Source organism: Oryctolagus cuniculus, chromosome 17 (assembly GCF_051225735.1).
Source record: "Oryctolagus cuniculus isolate XC-2025 breed Fujian yellow rabbit chromosome 17, ASM5122573v1, whole genome shotgun sequence".
Taxonomy (NCBI): Eukaryota; Metazoa; Chordata; class Mammalia; order Lagomorpha; family Leporidae; genus Oryctolagus; species Oryctolagus cuniculus.
Window position 1 is genome coordinate 65,864,343 of NC_142883.1, and position 21,075 is coordinate 65,885,417.

Here is a 21,075-nt window from a genome sequence, read left to right on the forward strand (position 1 = left end):
GGCTGCTGCGGAGACGCCGCCCGGCGGCCTCGGCCTCTGAGGAGGGAGCGGCGCGGCCTCTGAGGAGGGAGCGGCGCGGCCCCTGGTGGCCCGGGGTCCCGGCGGTGCCCGCGGGGCGCGGACGCTGAGGGCGCCTGGTGTGGTCAGGCGGATCCCGGAGGAAGCACCTTCGTGGGGGTGGGGGGGTCCCACAAGTTGGTCTCCTCCTCCTGTTGGTGGGTGGGAACAAGGTGCCCTGCCATTGTACTACGGGTCCTACCACATGCCAGTGTTCTTATTTTGGTGTGTCCGTGGTATTCCGGCGGGTTACGGTTGTACTTAGTGGACAAGAGTTGTGAAAATGGTTCTAGTCACTTGCTCAGCCAGGACGTTCCTGCTCGCGGCCGTTGCTTGGTCTCCGGGTTCTTCCGGCATCTGCAGCTAATTAAGCTTTCCCTGAAGGTCATCCTACTCAGTACATTTTACTGGGACCCCCAAATGGATGGTTGGGTGCCAGTCACCCATGGACCTCGGATTCTGTCTCAGATCTGCATCATTCCCCTAACTGCATGAGTCGGTTCCGAATTCACTCTCATTGTGAGTGTGGCTTTATAAAAGAGAACAGTCATCTAAAAATCTTTAGACCTTTCATTCAAGTTTCTATGCTGTCATTTCATTCATGTTTCCAGGGTTGTCAGGATTCTATTGATAGAATAAGCAACCTGATTTTTTTAAGGAAGTTCCAAAATTTTAAGAATTAATCAAATTACATAGTATCTTTTTACAGACAGTTGCAACATTGTAAAGACTTTGCCTGACTCCATAAGCCTGATTTTTTTCCTTTAAAATATGTTTTGAAATCTTGAAATAGTTTTAGTCGTGGTACTTTTTGGGCCAAGAAAATATGACAGAGGACAGGTGTGGGGAGCAACTCGGACTTGACTGTTACTGGAATTAAGACTTATTCTATACATCTGCTCTCCCACAATATGGCGCTGGGAGAGGAGTAAACTTCTACACAGCTGCCTCTCACCAACTTGACAAGCTGTAGGACCTGCTCCTGATTGGAGGAGAGCAGCGTACTCGGCGTGTGGGTAGCAGAGTTGGGATTGGTGGAAGAGGACTATAAAGGAGGAGAGAGACAACATGCACCAGGAACATCTAAGGGGAACATCTATCTGAAGGAACACCTGTGCAGCCCCCGAGAGAGCCAGCTGGCGCCGGCGGTGTGCCACTCCCCCGTGGAAGTGGGGAAAGTGGCAGGGGGAACCGCCCTTCCACGGAGGTGGAAGGGTCGGTAGCCAACCCGGGAAGAACCAGCAGCAAACCCGGGGAGGGCCGAGCAGACAAAAGAACAGCACAGGGTCCTGTGTCGTTTCTCCGCGAAGAGGGGGAGCGACAGACAGGGACCATTGTTCTTCCCCAGTCTTGTTCACAGTGGTTTTCACATAATGGTTACTAAAATGTTAGTGGGTGGAAAAAAAAATCTCCGTTTGTGATTTTTGGTTTTAAAAGTCAAACAACAGATCTCTGTCCAGAGTCGTCGTCGTCACAGTCCTCTCATAGACACGTGATAAACTGCACCTTAGCTCCGTCAGTCAGCTGACTTCCTGGCTGCAGCTCGGGGAGTTCCTTGGTCTTCGTCTCCCTGCCTCTCAGTAGCAGCTCAGAAGGAACTCCCTGCTACTCCCGATGTTCATGATTCGGCTTCATCCCGTCTTGCTCTTCTTTTTAGTCCCTTTTGTTTGTTCAAGCCCAGAAGTTGACATGACCCCATGGTAGGATTTGAAATTTATTCACCCTGGTATTCTTTTCCTAGACAACCTTACCCCTGTGTAGTTTCAGGTCGGTCCTGGTTTCTTCCCGTCTTTAGCTAGAGGAATTACATAATGGCTTCTGTTTGTCTGAAAAGAAGGGTCCTCTGATTCACTTGGGTGTGAAGAGCTTTGCTAGTATAATTTAGAATAAGCCTTGGCTTAGAGGGAAGGATATTGTGCTTCATTGTTTTGATAGTTGAAGATACAAATAATGGGTAGAAATAGGACTGAGGCTACTAGGGTTAGGGCACTGCCTAGTTTATTTGGGATTGATCATAGGATTGCATAGGTGGATCGACTATTCTGGTTTAGTATGGGGAAGGGTATACGGGGGTTTGCTGGGGTATTATTGTCAGGGTCTCCCAGCAGGTCAAGGGAAAATAAGACTAGGGTGAGGAAAAAAAAACAATAAGAGGAGCTAGGATATATTACATTCTACTGTAAGGGTGACATGCAATTTTATATGAATTGGAAGCGATTGCTGATGGATTATTAGATCCTGTTTCATGTAGGGATAGGAAGTGAATAATTCGTAGGGCTGAAGTGATAAGTGGTATAATGAAGTGGAAAGGAAAGAATTGTATAAGACTGCTTTTGTCAACTGAAAACCTTCCTCAGATTATTCTACTAGACTTGTGCCAGTGTGTGGAAAAGCTAGTGGAGGTTTGTAATTATTGTTGTACCTCACTATGATTTTTTTTCCTCACGGTAGTAGACAATGTATAAATGCTTAGCTATAAATAAAGATAAATAAAGTATCCCCAGTATTCTAGTCCCAGTCGGGGTGCCAGATTCTGTCCCAGTTGCCCCTCTTCCAGGCCAGCTCTCTGATGTGGCCCAGGAGTGCAGTGGAGGATGGCTCAGGTTCTTGGGCCCTGCACCCGCATGGGAGACCAGGAGAAGCACCTGGCTCCTGGCTTTGGATCAGCACAGTGCACCGCCCGCGGCGGCCATTGGAGGGTGAACCAACGGTAAAGGAAGACCTTTCTCTCTCACTGTCCACTCTGCCTGTCAAAAAAAAAAAAGAAAGAAAAAAGAAAATAATTAAGTAAAAGTTAAAAAAAAAAAGATGGCCAAGTGTGACTTGGGAGCTTTGACTTTCAAATTTACATTTAAACAGCCATATGTGGCTATTGGCTGCTGTAATGGATCCTAAAGTTCTATACAGATAATGCAGAGCACACAGTAGTTGCTGTTGTTGGACTGTGTCCTCACAAAGTTCACATATTAGAAACTGAATTCCAGGGCAGGCACCATGGCTCACTTGGTTAATCCTCCACCTGCAGCACTGGCATCCCATATGGGCACTGGGTTCTAGTCCCAGTTGCTCCTCTTCCAGTCCAGCTCTCTGCTGTGGCCCGAGAGGGCAGTGGAGGATGGCCCAGGTGCTTAGGCCCTGCAACCACATGGGAGACCAGGAGGAAGCACCTGGCTCCTAGCTTTGGATCAACGTGGCCCCGGCCATGGTGGCCATTTGGGGAGAACCAGTGGAAGGAGCACCTTTCTCTCTCTCTCTCTCTCACTCTCTCTCACTCTCTCTCTCTCTCTCTCACTCTACCTGTCAAATAAGAAAAAAAAAAAACACCTGAATTCCAAATCTCCTGTGTTGATGGTGTCTGGAGGTAGAGGCTGCGGGAGGTACTTAGGATTGGATGAGGTCAGGACAGAGGGAGCCCCATCGGCATTAGCAGCATTTTAGAAAGAGCGACCTGAGCCAGCATATGTGCTGTGTCCCAGCATGTGATGCTCTGTGTCATGTTCTAATGCAGTAAGAGGGGCCCCAGCAGATGCTGAGCAGAAGTCTGCATCATGGTCTTGGACTAACCAGGTCCAGAACCATGAGCCAAACGAGCTTCTTTATAAATCACCCAGTCTTAGGTATTTTGTTGTAGCAACAGAAAACTAAGATAGTAGCATGCTTTACCCACACACTACCATAGGGCTTTGTTCACTTAACACACCTATATATCTAGGAGACAGACTGTCACAGTCTATTAATTTTTTATAACTGCTGCATCCTCTTATTATTCACAAAGGCAATCCTTTCTCAGTCTGGAGAGCCATAGGCCATCACTTTTATAATAAGCCCTAAGAGTCCACATGTATCATAACCAAGTACCTCCCAACAACTGAAATTCCCCACACTTCATAGTTATCAGCCTGGGCCCGAGAGAGCTTGACACTAACCAGTACCTTTGAGGAACTTGGGAAACAATTTATCATGAGCCACTGCCCTAAAATACGTTCAGTGTACGTGGCCTGTGCCCTGAATTCAGCGGTGGTTGGTCTTTTTTAATGGTTCTCCTTTAAAGAGCAAGGTCTTCCGAGAAAGATGGCAGTTAAGGTGGAGCACCTGTGGCTGAGTGGCCAAGGGGCATTGTGCAGCAGTGGGGTGACTGCTCGCTGGTGGTGACTCTCACTGCCTCTCAGTTGTCCTGAAGCCTTGTGGATCCCTGGCTAATTTTGGGCCTTGAGACAGCCTGCCTCTTAGGATATTTCTGCTTGTGAGAAACTTTAAAATTTCCCAGGTCCCAGGGGCCAGCGCTGTGCTGCAGTAGGTTAATCCTCTGTGGCACTGGCATCCCATATGGATGCCAGTTCGAATCCCAGCTGCTCCTCTTCCAATCTGGCTCTCTGCTGTGGCCTGGGAAAGCAGTAGAAGATGGCCCACGTCCTTGGGTCCCTGTGCCCATGCAGGAGACCTGGAAGAAGCTCCTGGCTCCTGGCTTTGCATTGGCACAGCTCTGGCCTTTGTGGCCATTTGGGACTGAGCCAGCGGAAGAAAGACCTTTCTTTCTGTCTCCTCTCCCTCTCACTGTCTGTAACTCTACCTCTCAAATAAGTAAATAAAAAGCTTTTAAAAAAAAATTTCCCAGGTCCAAATGGCCTCTAGAGAAAGAAATTTCACTAACCTGTTCCGATCTCTTGTTGTTGCTGCCAATGCCGCTGCTTCTTCCTCTTCCTGATTTAATGTATTTATTTGAAAGGCAGAGTTAGAGAGCGAGACAGATTTTCTATCTGCTAGTTCACTCCCCAAATGGCTGCAACAACAGCTGGGGTTGGGCCAGGCTGAAGCTAGGAGCCAGGAGCTTCCTCCAGGTCTCTCACTTGGGAGCAGAGGCACAAGGACTTGGGTCATTCTTCTCCTGCCTTCCCAGTACATTAGGAGGGAATGGGATCAGAAGTGGAGCAGCTGGGACTTGAACCTGTGGCCATATGGGATGCTGGCACTACAAGTGGCTTAGCCTGCTATGCCACAGTGCTGGCCCTAGCTCCTTCTTCTTGAGGTCCCCTCGAGGCAGTAGATGCACTATTTGGTATCAGATCTGGCTACAGACTCAGCTTCAAGTGGCACAATCTCTTAAGAGCATTTTGGGTGGATACTTAGTGCACTGGCTGCTGGGCTTTAGGAGGTTAGACTATATTTCCTAACGATTCATATAGTGGGGTGCAGTGGGGGGGAATAAAGGGACCATCTAAAATGAGCTCAGCAATCTTGCTGCGTCATCCGTGGGGGCAGACTGGGTGTTAGGCATTGAGGGAAGGGCACAGGGGCTTTGTGGAGAAGGAAGGCTGCCTTTTCAGGATTCCTGACCTAATAGAAAACTGGGGGTGAGGGATGGACAGTGCCTTTTACTACACTCATTTCCAGGCAACCCCTAGAAGAGTGGGCCCAGGTCGTGTAACCTTCAAACCAGGGTTCATCACAGTGGAGTAGACGCACTTATTGGCCCCAATTCCTCGCCCCTCCCTGATCCGCACACTTGCCGTAGTCTCATTGTGGGAAGACTGTGGCTTGCTGTGGCCCATGTGATGAAGAAGCAATGAAGACATAGTGGTTCTGAGCCTAGGCTGGAGGGGCCGCGTGAGTTTCTGTGGCCCTCATGTGCTTCTGCCTTCACTGTGAGAAGAGCTGCTCTCGGGGAGCAGCTGCCTCGGCCAGCCCGGGCCCCAGAGTGAATACCTGTGACCAGAGCCGCCATGGCTGATCGGCAGACCCGTGTGAGAAGCAGAGCCAGCCCTGCCAGCACAGCACTTGAGCAAAACTGTGGAGATGATCAGGCACACGTGTCCTAGGTGTCCTCAGTCACCCGGGTTGACTGTCTCGTGCAGCTGAAGTATGAAAACACGGGACAGGGTGAATAAAGAAACTGTTGAACGGTCATCTTGCTGTGATCCCATCTTGCTTAGTTCACTCTGCCCATTTGGCTAGAATCTGCCCAGGTGTCCTCCCTCCCCAAAATTCCTTTGGGTCAGCACTTTATGAGTTTTGGGCCCATCTTGAACACTGTCCCTGTTATTGTAGCCCTGGACTTGTTAGGTCGCAGTCCCTGGCTTCACCACTTAGCTCTGCTCATTTACAATCCCAGGTGTCTGTGTTTTGTGCATTTAGAGTCTCAAAACTCTTCTCTCCTAACATTTTTTAGGTTCCAGGCTTTTTTTGATTCTCAATTGCATGTCTGTTAAATGCAACCCTTCGCTTGTATAAGGCTTGCTCTCTGCACTTATTTCAGTTGGCCTTTATGCAAAGTCTGCTTTAACAGCATGCAGGCTCAATGTTCATTAGAAACCCTTCTCCCCATCTTGTAGCCGCCTGCCTTCACTTTCCATCCAAGTTCAACCTAACCCAGCTGGCTTTTTCCTACCTGTATCACCACGACCTACAGAGCTGAAAGAATGGTGATTGTAACCCACTCTGTGTTTTGGGATGGTGTATGACATAGTGTTACTGTGACCAGAGCTAACACTGATGAGGTTGTAGGTTCAGGTGCTACAACAGAGACCCACACAACAGTAGGTTAAAATAAAAAATCAGTTTATTGGGCTCTTGAGTAACGACGTGGTGAGGATGTCCGGGGCTAGTGTTTTGGCTCATGTGTCAGGGACCCAGGTGCCTTTTATTGCTCTGCCTTCCTTGGGGTGTGGCTCTCATCCACATGGAGATTTCATACCCTTCATTTCCTTCCACCCTGCAAGCCCACACAGCTACAGCGTGGTGCAAAACCCTCTTTCCAGCAGTACCCGCCAACACTTAAAGCTTCAGCTTGAAGCCCTGTTTCCGCTTCTGTTCCATCCTCGGCGTCTTCCTCTTCTTGAATGGGGGTGCTGCTCCCTACTGCGTTCTCCAAGACTCTGCAGCTTCCCAATCCCACCAGGATGTCAGGAGCCAGAGCCAGTGGAGCCTGTTGCCCTGGACGTGGGAGGCCCTGGCTTCCAGGATGGGAAGCTGCAAAGCAATGTTAACATTGTGCCTTCCAGACTTTGCCAGACACCAGTCCTCCTCGCCTTGCTCTGTCTTCCCCACCCTCATCTCCCTGCTGACCTCTAGCCTTGAAGTAGCCAGAGGGCCTCTGCTTTCTCCTGGCCTTCCCTATAACACCTCAGGAGTGTAGAGAGCACACAGAGCCTTGTTAAAGTAGGTGCCTGTGTCTTGGAGATTGACTCAGGACAGCTGGCATAGGGGAGCCCCCAGGTGGAGGCATACGTCCCTGTGTTGGCAGGGTGGAACACCTTGACTCCATGTGAGCCTTCCAGACCACGTGGATGTGTGTCTTCATCTGGTTGCTTATTTGCATCCTTACATCATCCTTTCTGATCAGTTGGCAAGACTAAGTAACTATTTTTCTGGATTCTAGCAAGTGATTGTGCCCAAAGAGGGATGTCACAGGAATCTGGATTTATAGCTACCCAGTCAGAAGCACAGGTGGCAAACTGGATTTTTGATTGGCACCTGAAGTAAGGTCAGCATGTGGGACTAAGCCCTTAGCTTGTGCGACCTGACACTAGCTGTGTCATAATTGAATTGAATTATAGAATGCCCACTTGGCATTCACAGAGAATTGCAGAACTGCCCTTTGGTTTTGGTTTTAAAAAGATTTGTTTATTTACTTTAAAGGCAGAGTTACAGAGAGAGAGAGACAGAGAGAGAGAGAGAGAGAGAGGTTTCCATCCGCTGGTTCACTTCCCAGTTGGCTGCAATGGCCGGAGCTGAGCCAATCCAAAGCCAGGAGCCAGAAGCTTCCCCTGGGTCCCCCACATGGGAGCAGGGGCCCAAGGACTTTGGCCATCTTCTACTGCTTTCCCAGGCCATAGCAGAGAGCTGGATCAGAAGTGGAGCAGCTGGGACTTGAACCAGCTCCCATATGGGAGGCCGGCACTGCAGGTGCCAGCTTGACCCACTACACCACAGCGCTGGCCTCTGCGCATTGTTATTAGTACCATTTCATCTTATATTTTAGACTCAGGAATACTGGTAGCTTGCTGAAGTGCTTCTCACTCCTAGTGACAAACTTTGGACAGTGACTTGGGAGGCATTATGATCCAGATATTCTGACCACCCCCAAGGCCCTCCGAGACCGACAAGAGGAAGCGGGTCCTCTGTGAGCCGGAGGTCTAGTCCCCCTCTGTTGACTGGTTCTCAGTGATTCAGGGGAGAGAAAGCACTGTCCCGTCCCGCGGGACAGCAACTGGGGCCGAGCACCTAGCAGGAGAAATGAAAGGGACAGGAGACACAAAGATGGCAGCAAGACAGGTGCCGATCAAGCTGCGACTTTATTTTTCAACCACACACTTATATATCATCGAGGCAGGGTATCGGGAGGGGGAAGGAGGGTGGGCTTATCTTGTAGCTGCAATGCTAGTGCAAGTAGGGGAAAGGTTACAAGGCCTTAAGGCACAAGGTCACACAAGGTTGCGTTATCAGTACTATCAGGTCTGGCCTGTCCAGCCCTGTCTCTCAACTAAGAGGTCACATGCTGCGTGGTCCCCGACATATCCCCCTTTCTTATCGATTAAACAGAAATGGCTACCGGTTAGGCCAAGCATGATGAGCGAGCAGTGCCTGTCTTAGGAATCGACCCGGAGCTCCAGCACCTCTTACCCGTCATTGGATATCCTTGCCAGTCCCCAAGGACTCCTGTCTTAGGTGGGTGAGGTTCCGGGAAGGTGCCCATCATTGGCTTACTGCTCGTTTTATTGATAGGCCTGGGGCCCTTCCTGGGCTCCCGACTGGGGCAGCGGCAGACCGAAGGGGAGAGTCAGTTGTTGGAGGGACCGTGACCTCACTGGCCAGACTTCACCGGCCGGAGAGAGAGATAACGTTTTCCATGGGATCTTCCATGGCCAGACTTTGGTAATGTATTTGAATTGGTCTGGCTGCTAAATTATCTACTTGTTGTCTGATAAAGGTCATCAGCCTATTGAGGAGACAAGGACCTATAGATAGCACAACAAGCAACCCAACAATGGGGCCTAAAAGCGGTAGCAAATAGGGAAGCAGTCCATTCCATCCAGTCCAAAAGGGATTTTCAGCCATGGCACGTCGACGACGCTCCAGATCTTCTTGAAGTGTCTTGATTTTATCACGAACAATGCCGGACTTGTTAGCATAAAAACAGCATTTTTCCTGTAAAGCCAAGCAAATACCTCCCCGTTCAGCAGTAAGCAAGTCTAAGCCTCTACGATTTTGTAGAACCACTTCCGCTAGGGAATCAATTTGATCTTGAAGGTCCTGAATGGTGGTGGATAGGGTCTGCACATCATTAATAAGTTGTTGGGACAATTCTCTATATTTGTGGACCGCGATTCCTAGTCCTGTGGATCCTGTAACCATAGCTGAGGAAATTCCCAATGTGGCTAATAAAGGAATAAATTGAATAGCTCGTTTTTGTCTCCCTGCAATATAATCAAGGGAGGGGATAGGAACAGGGGTATCTCCATTGATAATCTCTATATCAGGAAAAAGTATAGCATGCATGCAATTACCGGTCCAATTTGTTGGTAAAATGGTATAAGCTAAATTATCCCTACATACAAAAACGGTGGAATTAGGGGCATAAAGAGGGTAGTTTACTGTTACATTATTTGTACAGAAAGGAGCAAGGCCTACATCGATATCGAAGGGATTGTTGTTGGGAGGTTTATAAAGGCAAGTGATATTTTCCGTTGGGACAGGAAGAACAGGAAAGGGCTGCATAGGGGGGTGGCCCAAGAAACTATTGAACTCAAGGGTATTATTAAGCGGTAGAAAAATGGCAAGAGGAAGGGGGGGTCCCTGGCATAAACAGAGCCAGCAGTCTCTTGCAAGGTTTGGGGCAGAGAGATTAAGCAGTTTATGGGTGTTGGTAAGGATATCGATGGTATTGACATCCAAGTCTTTATTTCCTCTGGAATGAACTTTAGCCAGGGGGTGGTATTGGAGGGAAGGGTAAAGGCTTTCAAATACAGTTTCGAGTACCTTTTGAGTTTTTAATTTAGTAAGGGTATCCTGAGGGCCTCCACCGTCAGACACTCCCACAGGGGCTATAGGGTACCAGCAGGCTACTTGTCCCTTAGTGGGGCAGGAGGGGGAGCTGAAGCGTGAAGAGGACAACTCTCCTCTGAACGTTCCCTCATAATCTCCTGATATAACGGCAAACAATAAACGCTGATTTCCCTTATTACAGGTTTGATACTGTGTATAACAGGAGGAGTGCACGGAGTAATGGATAGTTTTATTGCACTCTGATGGGCACTGATCCCCAGTGCGGTAAGAGTCTAGCTTAGGTTTGGGAACACAGAACCATCGGGAACCCGGGACGGTCAGATAAGCAGTTTTATCTCCGCAGTCTTGTGTAAAATGCGGCTTTTGAGCACGGCCACGGCCACGGGTTCGTGGGAAGGATACTATTATGCCCCCTGAGCAGGTACAAGGGTGATGCTGTTGAAGGTATTTTTGAATGCCCTGAGGGTTGTCAAGCCCTGCAAAGACTGGTGGAGCCCAATGGATGGTGTAGATTGCCATCATCAGGAGAGCAAGGCTGAGGGCCATTGTATTAGGGCCCTTTGGAGGGGTTAATCAGTGAGCCCTCAGGAAATGTAGCAGGGGAGGAGAGAATAGAGAGAAGATAAGATACACAAATAGCAACAATGGCAACAATTCCAGCAATAATAAGGAGTCCTGTAATGAATCCCAGTAGCGTCCAGCCGGGTCTTTTCATTCCTGTGGGTATAAAGAAAAGGCGTTCTCAGGGCCAAGTACAGGCTCTGGAACAACATCATTATTTGTAGGAATTGGCGGATTAACTTGTTTAATTAATCTTTCAGGTAGCCATCTTGGTGCCGATTGTTTTTGGTCCAGGATGCAGGCTGAGCCACGTCCCCAAATGAGTACTGGATCTGGGCCGTGCCAGCTACTGGTGAGGGGGTCTCGCCACATTACCATAGGCGGAGCCGTATCAGGGGAAGGGTGCCAATGACGGTCCGCAGCTGAATGATTATTATTATCCAAGGTCAGGAAGTTTAGCACAAAGAGCGCATGATTCAATCGGTCGCGGGGAGAGGCAAAAGACAAGGAAGTGGCTTCAAGCCGAGTGAGCCAAGTTTTTAGTGTTTGATGGGCTCTTTCAACGATTCCCTGTCCCTGTGGATTGTAGGGAATTCCTGTAATGTGGTTAATATGGAGCGCCTCACAAAATTGTTTAAACTTAGTGCTGACATAAGCAGGACCATTGTCTGTCTTAATCTTAACAGGTTTTCCCAGTACAGAAAGAGCTGTGATAAGGTGCGAGATAACATCCTTAGCAGCTTCTCCTGTGTGGGGGGAGGCAAAGACAAAGCCACTATAGGTGTCTATAGAGACATGGAGATACTTTAGTTTGCCAAATTTTGGGAAGTGTGTGACATCCATTTGCCACAGTTGATTAGGGAGAAGACCACGCGGATTGACTCCCAAATGCGGTACAGGTTGGCTTGTAACACATGAGGGGCATTTTTTGACTATTTCACGAGCCTGTTCTCGTGAAATTTTACAAAACAAACGGAGAGATTGAGCATTTAAGTGATGCAACCTATGCAAGTTTTGAGCTTCCTGTACTGATCCCACAATTATGGGGAAGGTAAGCCTTGTAGCAGCATCTGTCTGGGCATTACCTTCTGAGTTCTGAGCTTTCTGCACTGATCCCACAGTTGTGGGGAAGGTAAGCCTTGTAGCAGCATCTGTCTGGGCATTACCTTCTGAATTCTGAGCTTCCTGCACTGATCCCACAGTTGTGGGGAAGGTAAGCCTTGTAGCAGCATCTGCCTGGGCATTACCTTCTGAGAGTGACCCTGGTAGGCTTGTGTGTGCCCTAATATGTCCCAAATAGAAGGGCTGTTGTCTTTCTCGTATTAGCTTTTGAATTTGTATAAACAAGGGCATAGCGTTGGAAGTTGTTTTAAGAAAAGGAGAAGTCTCAAGCAACGGAATGGAGTGAGCTACATATGCACTGTCGGTATAAATATTTACAGCCTGACTGGAAAACTGTGTAAAGACTTGAAGTATGGCATACAGCTCAACCAACTGAGCCGACTGATAAGATGTTTTAAATATGTGGGAACGGTTATCTGCCACGAAGGCAGCCATTCCATTGGAGGACCCATCTGTAAACACCGTAACAGCCTTTGGAATGGGGTTACTTTTTGTATTTTTTGGGAAAATAAAGGAATAGGATTGGGCAAACTGTAACACGGGGTCATCAGGGAGGTGATTGTCAATGACTCCCATAAATCCTGACATGGCTATTCCCCAGTCATCAGAAGTTTGAAGAAGGAACTGGGTCTGTTCTCGGGTATATGGCACTACTACAACATCGGGGTCTTTTCCAAAATATTGGCGGGAAAGGAAACGAGCCTTGATGATTATTGAAGCAACCTGAGACAAATATACTGCAATTACCTTAGATGAGGAAATGGGGAGATGAACCCAGAAAAGAGGTTGACCCTTTTTATTGGGCATGAGGGATTTTTGCCAAAAAACTCCAGTGGGCGTATGTGGTGTGGCTAAAACTACAAAAAGCAGGGGGAGAGTATAAGAAATCTGTGAAACAAACTGTTGGCTGATGGCTTGCGCTACTTGGTTTAATGTGTCTCCCGCAGCAGGGGTGAGCTCGCGGGGGGAAGAGGGATCTGGGTCTCCTCACAGAATGTCATTGAGGGGCAAGAGGACATTATTAGATATTTTTAAATAGGGCCTGAGCCATTGAATATCTCCTAGAAGTTTTTGAAAATCATTAAGGGTATGGAGGCAATCCAAGCGGAACTGGATGCGGGGCACAAAAACCAAATCCTGTTGTAATTTTAAACCTAAATAGGTAAAGGGGTCTTGTAACTGGACCTTATCAGGAGCAATTTGTAAACCAAGGGCAAGAAAGGCTTTAGAAAGTGCTGTAAAGCAATCTTGTAGGTCTGACTTGTTTTGAGCCGCCAGTAAAATGTCATCCATATAATGTAGAATATAAATGTGCGGCCAGTGTAAACGAACCGGGTCCACTGCCTGTGCTACAAACTTTTGACAAAGGGTGGGGCTATTGGCCATTCCCTGGGGCAAGACTTTCCAATGAAATCTTTGCATCGGTCCCTGGAAATTAACACGGGGGAGGCTAAAGGCAAAATAAGGACGATCATCAGGGTGTAGAGGAATAGTGAAAAAACAGTCTTTGAGATCTATAATTATTTTGTAATAACCATTTGGGATGGCCACGGGGGTTGGGATGCCAGGTTGGAGGGCACCCATGGGTGCCATGACCTTATTAACGGCGCGCAAATCCTGTAAAAGGCGCCATTTACCAGATTTTTTCTTTATGACAAAAATGGGCGTATTCCAGGGAGAATTGGAAGGCTCTAGGTGTCCAGCCGCGAGCTGCTCCTGTACAAGCGCTGTAGCGGCATTTAGCTTTTCTTGAGTAAGCGGCCACTGATCCACCCAAACAGGAGTTTGAGTATTCCATGTGATTTTATCTGCATGGGGTACAGGAAGGCCAGTGGCCGTTACTAAAAATCCGAATATCCGAGCCCATGTCTATCTGTTTTAGAGGGGGCTGTAATAGGTTGAGTTATGCCCTGTCTCATTTTTCCAAGTCCTGTGCCAGGCACATAATCCATGCGCAGCATTTGTTGTGTGACCACAGCATTAGGGCTGCACAGGATAACTTCCATTTGGGAGAGAATGTCACGTCCCCACAGGTTAACAGGAAGGCCTGGTAATACAAAAGGAGTCACAGTGCCCTGATTGCCTTCCTTATCTTTCCAGCGTAATACCCTTGAGCTGACTTGGGGGTTATTGGACTGGCCTATACCTCGCAAATCGGTGAGAGATGCGGTCAGTGGCCAATGGGCGGGCCAATGATCTTGAGATATGACCGTGGCATCTGCCCCTGTATCCAAAATGCCCTTGAAATCCTTTCCTTCAATAGTAAGGGTTAACACAGGCCTATTTTTTGTAATTGGCTGGACCCAATAAGCATCCGAGGAGCCCAAGGGGTAATGCCTCGGGGCCTGGAAGAAATTGAGGATGTACTTCCAGTAATTAAAGGCAGAAGAACCACTTGTGCTAGACGGGTGCCCTGTGGAACGGCAGCTACTCCATTGATAGCGGCTGCTAGGATTTTTATTTCCCCGGTAAAGTCACCGTCAATAATACCGGGAAAAACTTGAATGCCTTTAAGGGTGGCTGATGCTCGGCCAAGAATAAAAGCACAGGTACCCGAAGGCAAGGGGCCCCACACCCCTGTAGGGATAATTTGTGGGCCCTGGGTGGAATCTAATATTGTATCGGAGGCGGCACAGAGGTCCAGTCCTGCGCTACCGGGGGTTGCTCGTTGGAGAGAAGCAATTGTTGAGGTATTTGCTGAGCCTGAGGCTGGGAAGGGACAAACCGTACTGCCCCAGGGTTTGTCCTTTGAGAAACTGGGGCCAGGGGCTGGCCCCTCTGGGAGTTTCCCGGCACACTAGGAGGGAGGGGTTGGCCTGAAGAATTAGTCTTTGACCTGCATTCATTTGCCCAGTGATAACCCCTATGACATCGGGGGCATGGGGTGGAGGGGAGCGGCCTACCTGGAGGAGATGGAGCCGCGCCTTGGGCCATGGGCCTGTTTGATAAGGCAGTTGGACATTCGCGGGCAAAATGTCCAGGCTGTTTACAGGCGTAGCAAGTGGAGGTCCCCTTGGAGGGATTTTGGGTCAGTTTGAGTGCGGCCCCAATTGCCAAGCCCATGGCATGGGCCGATCCCACACCAGCGCAGAGCCTCACATAGTCTGAAAGATCACCCTTATGTTTATGAGGCCGAAGAATATCTTTACAAGCTGGGTTGGCATTTTCAAAGGCGAGGTGCGTAACAAATGCACTTCCATTTTCTCCTGGGCCAACTAGTCTCTCAGCTGCAACATTAAGGCGCGAGACAAAATCACTATAAGGCTCGTCGGGCCCCTGCTGAATCTTAGCCAAAGAGGTAGTGACTGCTCCCCTTTGAGGGAGCTTTCTCCAAGCCCCTAGTCCGGCAGTTTTAATTTGCGCCAGAAGTCCATCAGGGAACTGGGCTTGTGAATTGTTGGAATTATACGGGGCATCTCCCAAAAGTTTTTTGAGGGTCCAATTTTTAGATGAAGCTTTAGCAAAATTTTTTTGGGCTATTTCTTTACAAATTTGAACATAATCAGCCCTCCACAGGACATAGTCACCTCCGCTGAGAGCAGCTCTGGCGAGGAAGTCCCAATCATTAGGTGTAAGCCACCGGGCACTCTGGCTTTCCAATAAGGCCTGAGTATACGGGGCAGTGGGACCATACTGGGTGCAAGCAGTTTTAAGTTTTTCAATAAATCTGAGACTAAGTTTTTTATAGGGTGGCGGCTGTCCATTACCAGGTCCTTGATTGGGGACCTGATCTTCCTCCTCCGACCCAGGTTCCTCACTATCTTCCTCAGAGTGGTGGGGCGAATTCTCCTCAGCCTCATTTTCCCCATCAGCGGCAGGCTCAGAATGACCTCCGGCTTGCCTCCTGGTTACAGGGAAAGCTAGAAGGGGTTGGGTTTTGGACCTGACTTTACCTTGTTTGGGTTTTGGAAGGGGCTGCTCTAAGGCAAGGTGGCGGAGCTCCTCGTCAAGGGATTTTATTTCCTTAAGGAGCTGGATGTGCTCTCGTCTCTGTTGAAGTGACTGTCGCAAGGCCGACAAGTCAGGCACAGGAGGGTTAAAGTCATAGAGAGCGGGGGCACAAATGGGATGCCAATATTCAGAAAAAAGGACTTGCAGGTGACAGAGGCAGGACGGTCACTCCGTGTTTTCCTCGGGGGCTTCACTCTCTTCACCTTCTGCCGAGGACTCTGGAGGGGGCATTTTCTCGGCGGGGGCCTCGCTGAGCTCCCTGTGGGAAGAGAGCAGAGCAAGGTTTCCACTCCTGCCACTCTCCCTGCCTCCCCAAACTCAGTACGGTGAAGTGGCCCTGTCACGTACCCTGCGTCCTTGTCGGGAAGCTCTTCCTTTACGGAAGGCTCCTTGTCCGGGGGCAAGTCCTTGGCTTTCTTGCGTGTGCCACCGAAAGGGCTGAGCAGACGCCTCAGCCAGAGTGGCCACCTCAGCCGGAAGAAGCCCTAGGAAAGACAAAAAGACATGTGAATTGAGCATTTTCCCTGCTGTCTCCAGCCACACACTGCAGCCTCCTCCCATTTACCTGAGTCTCATCTTCCGAACACTTTCTAGGCACTGATTCATGAAAGCTCCTTGGGGAAAAACACACACAAGGCCATTAGAGACGAGTGCCATTGTTCACTTCTCACAGTGTGCATCTCCGGTCTTCCTGGGATGACACATGCACCTCAGCCATCACTGCAGTGAGTGCTCACTACAAGCCTGGGGTCTCAGACGCAGTACCCAGGCCGCTGGGCTTCCAGGAGCCCTCTGTCCCTACAGACCTGCAGTGTCTCTGGGGAGACTTTTGTCTGTTGTCAGTCCCAGTGCCTTTCTCAGCCAAGTGTGCTTGCGCAGTGGGACACACTGCACCACCACACGGGGCAGAAGTATTTTCTCTCTCCAGAGGCATTTGACACCTGCCCCTTTAGGATTTAGCCTCACAAGCATCATTCACTGGGGTGTAGGGAGAAAATGCTTGTGTTTCCATAGCTGCTCTAGTCCCCTATAAATTGAATCCTATGAAGCAATGCCCAAGTCCAATAGCAACGTTACCCAGCTCAAAGATTTTTCTCACTGCAGGGTGTCTGTCACTGATGGAAGATTGAGTAGTGAAACCAGTTTAAAGAACAAAACCAATGTGGAAATACAAGGTACCCTTTTTGAATATGATTAAAACAGAAAAAGAGTGCATTGTTTCAGCAACTGCTTGTGTCTACAGAGCGTGTGGGTATTGATTTGCAATAGAAATTGTAGCACACAGCCCAAGCTCACTATGACCAAGGGAGAAGTCCCTGGCTGGGGAGGAACCATCCTCTCTGTAATACTCACTGGCAGTGTGACTATGGGACCAGTATTGTCCCTTTCTCCTTGTATCCTTACCATAACAGGGAGAGACAAACGGTCTGAGAAGGTGTGAATAAAAGGCATAGGCAGCGGGGGTCTGGAAACCAGTAAGTTTTCCAGCCACCTCATACGTTTTACTCTCCAGCAGCCTTGAGGGCGACTGTCCCCCTTCCCCCAGTGTCATGTGTCTTTCCATAGCCCTTCTCCAAGCCTCTGGAAAGGCCTCTGAACTGGCCAGATGCCACCAGCAGCAGGAACAGCACAAACAAAGCCCCTCCCTAGCTGCTGTGTCTCGGAAGGACCACTGACAGCACATGTGTCCGTGCTGGTGCCGTCTCCCCAGCCATGGCTGGGGACCAGATTTGCTGGAATCAGGCAAAACACTCAGATGGATAGTCTTCTGCCTCTGGCAATGTCCTCATTCTAAAATGAGCAGGTTTAAATAGATGAGTTCTCAGTACTCCTCTACTTCTAAAATTCTAATGTAACAATTGTCAGACTGATACTTACGTTGAAGATTTTTCTATGTCTTCTCTTCCTTTTCCTCTTCCTCTATGAGAGTAAATCTGTTTTGTAAGGAAAAGCAGTCATTATTCACCATAATGATTCTATCTCCAAATCGTTTACCTTCCCTTTCTTTCTCTAAAAGCCTTGCCTGCCCAATAAGGTAGCTTTTTTGAGGACAGGAATTCTGTCTTGTTAATAGTTCTCACTCTTCCACAGTCCTTGGTCTTGAATGCCTCTGGGACTTAATACATTCTATTGACAGCCAGTCATCAGTGAGTCCTCTTAAAAGTGGAATGGGAGTGCAGTGTCATGCATTTAATCTATACTAATTTGGGAACATGGAAGTTGTAGTCCTTAAACAAAATTTAAAAAATCTGGAAGAAAAAAAAGTGGAGTAGTAGGAAACACCCTTAACCTGCTGAAAATATGGACCAGAAACCTAAACAATGGTGTTTTAAAGGCAAGAACAGGAGTAGGATACTTATTAGACTGCTACTAGTCATCATTGTTGAAAAGGCTGAAATTAGTGCAATAAGAAAAATAAATGGGGTATAATTACTGCAAAGGAAGAGACAAAACTGTCATCATTTGCATAGGAGATGGTGGACAACCTAAAAAAAAAAGCCCAAGATAATCAGCTGACATTTTGTTGGACGTAACGTGTGGGTCCGGGGAGGTGACTAGGTGCTGAGTCAGGAGAGTAGTACAGTGAATCTCCTGTTTGTTGTGCACCACCAGTGACTAGAGGGAAAATGGAGTACAGAGCCCTTCTTTAATAGCAATAGAAAGGAATAAACTATCTTGGAATAAACTCAATGAAAGTTGTGTAAGATTTATGTGATGAGGATGCTCTTCTGAAGTCCATAAAATGTCATGTTTCTAGGGTATCATAAAGATGTCAGTTCTCAAATTAATCTACAAATTCAAGGCAACTTAACTCAAACCCCAAGAAAACTTTTTACAAAATCTGACCAGCTGCCATCTTTTAGGAAAAAATAGATGAGAAAAACTACTAAATTTATGAAAAAGATTAGAGAGCAGGAGCTTGCCCTACACTGAAACTATGTAGTGTTAGGGTGGGCACTACCCATGCTGGTCTCTTTCTCATCTCTATGCTGTGATCACTTACTTCTTGTGGCTAGACATGTCTTTTAAAAAACTTTCATTACCTCCACTTTGACTATGACCTTGTCTAAACAAGATAAGAATCGGAGAACTCAGAGGGCTTCCATAGCCTTGGAAACTCATGACTGGAGCATAGGGAGATTACTGATGCCATAGACAGGAGTGTCAATTTGTAAAGTCAACAACAGGAGTCACTGTGCACTTACTCCTCATGTAGGATCTCTGTCCTTAATGTGCTGTGCATTGAGATTTAATGCTATAACGAGTACTCAAACAATATATTTCACTTTGTGTTTCTATGGGGGTGCAAACTGTTGAAATCTTTACTTAATGCATACTAAACTGATCCTCTGTAAAAAACAAACAAAAAAAGAAATTATCAACTCCCAACTTGACTCTCACTGGGATTAAACATGACAATAGGTCTGATCTGATTTCATCATCATTTAAAAAAATCATCTATTATTTTTCACTTTATGTTTCTGTGTGGGAGCAAACTGTTGAAATCCTTACTTTGAAGGGTTAAAAAGTTAAAAGCCGCTTCCCCCCCCCCCCCCCAACCTCCTCTGGTGAACTTTCCTGACCTCCTTAGACTTGCTCTGCATAGCCATTCTCTATAAAGTTAATTGGTCAGTAAATTACCCCAATGTGAGCGTAACCTTAGTTTCACCTAAATAAGATAGAAAAAGTCACCATATATCTCTTTGCCTCCTGGAACCCTGACCCCACCAGGTGTCCCTTATCGCCATTCGGCTGCATTCCTAGGTATCATCAAGGCAGTTCCTGCAATCTTGTGTGGCCCTCCCTTTTGGCAATAGGAGGCTTTTTGATACTCCCTGTGTTCATAAATCAACTGATTGTAAAATCACTTAACTTGTATCAATTGTTTACTCTATACCACTGTCTGCTCTACGCAATAATTGATTTTCTTTGTTTAAACGTGTATAAAAACCCCAACCCAAGACTATTCGAGGCCACTCACCTGTACTGGGACGGGGGCCCCGACATGTCGGAACATCAATAAACTTTACCCTTTGTTAATTACATGAGAGAAGGTCTCTTGGAGCGTTTTTGGGGTGGCAAGAGCAATTCAACTCTAATTCGACTGTAACATATGGAGGTCCCACCGAGATGGCTCTGCTGCCCACTGACGTCTCCAATGGACATCTCTCGGGGTAAGTAAAGGCGCCTAAAGGATAGGGACTCTGTGCACATGCATTTCTGTTTCTGTATCTGGTTCAGGCCTGAAGCGGTTTCGGGCTGGCACGGTAGACGTTGGGCTGGCAGACGTGCCCGGAAGCCACAACGCTACAGCCTCGAGGGACGCCCCGGGAGGACCGGGAGACTGAGGACGCTCAGCGAAACTCCCATCTGGAATTCCCGCCGTCGGGAATTTGGTGCCAGCATCAGTATTCATCCTTTCTCTTTCAGGTTTTACTTCTATTGCATAAACTGTTTTCAGACTCACATTTTGTATTGCCGGCATTGTCACAGGGCTCTGATGCGGTTCCAGAGTCTGTGTTTGTCTGTTTGTGTGTGGCATTGTTGCGAGACTCTGAAGTGGTCCCAGAGTCTGCATTTGTAGGTTCTGAAGTGGTTCTGGAACTTGCATTTGTATTGCCAGCATTGTCACAGGGCTCTGATGCGGTTCCAGAGTCTGTGTTTGTCTGTGTGTGGCATTGTCGCAAGACTCTGAAGTGGTCCCAGAGTCTGCATTTGTAGGTTCTGAAGTGGTTCCGGAACTTGCATTTGTATTGCCGGCATCGTCACAGGGCTCTGATGTGGTTCCAGAGTCTGTGTTTGTAGGTCTTTGTGTGTTGCATTGTTGCGAGACTCTGAAGTGGTCCCAGAGTCTGCATTTGTAGGTTCTGAAGTGGTTCCGGAACTTGCATTTGTATCTGTGTCTGTGTGTCAGTGTGGTTCTCGGACCCCATCTGGGACTCTGTAGGGGGGGCAGGCTCCCCACCTCTGTAGGAACGAAGCGGGTCGCTCCGCAGGCATGAGGCCGATGTTCCATTTTTGTCTTTTTTGTTTTGTTCAGTGCCTTTTTGCGAGTCTCTTTGGTGTTTGTTTTTGGCTATTTGTATTTACCTTTCTGAAATTCAGACAATGGGACGGATTTAGACAACTCTTAGAAAGGGAGACTAACCACCCTTTGTTCTGCAGATTGGCCTACCTTTGAAGTAGGGTGGGCGCCTGAGGGCACCCTGGACATCCTGGTCTGGCAAGATCTGGTAAAAACTCCCTTTCCTGGTTAAAGCCTCTTTAGTCGTCCAGGACCGTCCCAGCAAAGCAGATGAAACAAACTAAGACTTCAGCCTCGGCGCCGCTCTATTCTGTTTTACAGGGCGACTCTGAAGATTTGACTTTCCCTCCTCCCTA

General features: G+C 48.0%; 1 long non-coding RNA gene across 1 annotated transcript; it reads right to left on the minus strand.

The window, feature by feature from the left end:
- Positions 1-8,924: 8,924 nt before the first annotated feature.
- LOC149121312 (uncharacterized) lies at positions 8,925-16,756 on the minus strand. The gene is made up of 2 exons (XR_016223697.1): positions 11,242-16,756; positions 8,925-10,734 (listed from the first exon to the last, which is right to left on the minus strand). It is a non-coding gene; the product is annotated as an uncharacterized LOC149121312 (long non-coding RNA).
- Positions 16,757-21,075: the final 4,319 nt, after the last annotated feature.